We start from the raw sequence: 2,528 nt of genomic DNA, 5'->3' as shown, positions 1-2,528 counted from the left end.
TGCCTAGTTAGCTTAGAAACTGACAAAAGGTTGAATTTGAACTCAAGTACAAATAACACATCATCCAATTCCACTTTGTCAAGAATGATTTCTTTACCAATGTGTGAAACATTAGCCTTTTCTCCTGCGGGTAAATGAACCTGTTTATTGCTATGTATATTCACTTTATCTTTGACTACTAATGCCTCTAATTCACCAGCAATATGATGTGTAGCTCCAGAATCAATTATCCATTTTGTACAAGGGAAGTTTGTCATTAAGGAGGTAGCCATACCTACCATGTTGGCTTGACATTTAGGAATCTCCTTGTTCAACATGCTTAGGATCTGCCTGTACTGATCTTCAGTGAAGTATGGCCCTGCCTTCAATGCATCATTGCTGCCTTTCCCTTCACATTCCTGTGTTGGTTTATCATTTCCAAAAACTCCAGTTGTTATGTTAGCTGCATATGTTTTCCTATTTTTGAAATCATTTGGATATCTAACAAGTTTGTAGCAGTTCTCCTTAGAATGGCCCGACTTATTGCAATATTCACACTTCACAAATGGCTTCTTTCCCTTATATCTGTTGATTTGCATTGTTGGTTGTCCTTTACCTACTTGTATAGCAATAGGATCTCCCTTATTTCCTACAGTTAAATTAGAATTCTGGCTTTCATCTTCAATTATCAAAGCATAAGCTTGATTCAGAGTTGGCTCTATAGTCTTCATCAGAATCTGTCGTCTTGCCTGATCATAAGTCTCATTAAGTCCACTTAGAAACTGCATCAACCTTTGCTGTTGAAGGTGCTCAACATATTCCTTCGAATTAGGAATAGGCACCATTGCGTCATACTCAGCCCATAGCTCTTTGAGCTTTGTGAAATATGCAGATACAGAATCCGTTCCCTGTGAAATGGTGGCTATCTCCCTGTGCAATTGAAAAATTCTCACACGATTCACTTTGTCAAACCTTTCTCTCAGATCCTCCCAAACCAAATGCGCGTCAGATGCATACATAATTCCACTAAGTAATTCCGGAGAGACTGTGTTCATAATCCAGGACAGCATAATTGCATTGTATGTTTCCCAATCTTCATGTAATGCAAGCTCGAAAGAGTCCTTTTTGCATGTCCCTAGCACAAATCCTAGCTTCCTCTTAGCTTGCAGTGCAATTCGCATTGATCGACGCCATAATCCATAATTTTCTGATCCTGTGAGCTTTACAGGAATCAAAATCGAGCTAGGAGTATCTGAAGGATGTACGAACAAAGGATGCGTGTGATCGATTTTATTAGTCGCCATTGACGGTCGTTGGTCGAGCTTCGTGAGGAAGACGATGAGAAATTACTGTTGATCGAACTAGAATTTGTGAAAATTTAGATCTTTCACTGCTCTGATACCATGTGAGCTTGATAAATCTGAGTTCACACCTCAGATTTATCCATGCAATCTCAATCGAAGCTCAGCCATGGTTAAGAATGAAGAGAGGAAGAAGACGATTAGAGAGAAGAAGGAAAATGATTCTGTATATATCAAAATGAAAGTAATTACAAAATATATACCTCTAACTTAACTATAGTTATAACAATTAACTATAGTTCTAATAACCTAACCATGGTCAACTGGACCCACCACTAACTACTAACTAACTATTCTTCACACTAATACATGTTATTACTGCTGTATTCAATATATTTCATTGGTTGTATTTGTATTTCTATTTGTATTCATTATATTTGACCGTATTTCACTATATTTTAAAATTAAATGTATTCACTGTTTATATTCTATTCTATTTTAATATTTGTATTTAGTGTATTTCAATGTTTATATCTTGTATTCATGCATGAATACAAGTGTATTAAGCTGTATTAAAAAAAATACAAACTTTCGAAATACATAAATACATGCAAAAAAATATATTTATACAAAAATACAATATATGCGAGTGAATTTGTACAGAATACAATGTATTTGTATCATTGTGTGTGACTAAATAGCAAAAAAGAGAAGAAAGTTCGCCGGAGATGGCGTTTTCCGGCCAAGCAAAATATTGTATACATTGTATTAAAACTAAAAATGGAGACGAACAAAAACTCCGACCCTCAAATTTTCTCCGGCCTAAAAAATATTCCAGTATCCGTGTAGATGAATCCATTGCAATATCCGACGTAGAAGAAAGCAACAATCTCTTTCTTTCTAATATTGCAGTACAAATCCATTACAAATATCTGGCGTAGAAACTAAGCAGTACAAATCCATTGCGATATCTGGCATAGAAACTAAGCAAGTATTTTGCTCGAAGAGAGAGAAAGAATTTTTTTTTTGTTGGGACTTTAAGAGAGAATCGTGTGTTAATTGAAAGAAAGAGAGAGAAAAAACATATTAATGGTAGTATATACCATAAATACATATTTTGCTATAAAATATAAAAAGTAGCTATTTTAAAATGGTTTTGATTTATAATAAATAGGGTGTATACCTTTGCTATAGGAGGTAAAATTTCCTTTAAAAAAATTGGTAGTCAATAGCGTCCAATTAAGGTAT

The sequence above is a fragment of the Nicotiana tomentosiformis genome, chromosome 3 (assembly GCF_000390325.3).
Source record: "Nicotiana tomentosiformis chromosome 3, ASM39032v3, whole genome shotgun sequence".
Classification (NCBI taxonomy): domain Eukaryota; kingdom Viridiplantae; phylum Streptophyta; class Magnoliopsida; order Solanales; family Solanaceae; genus Nicotiana; species Nicotiana tomentosiformis.
Note: the sequence above shows the minus strand (reverse complement) of the source record.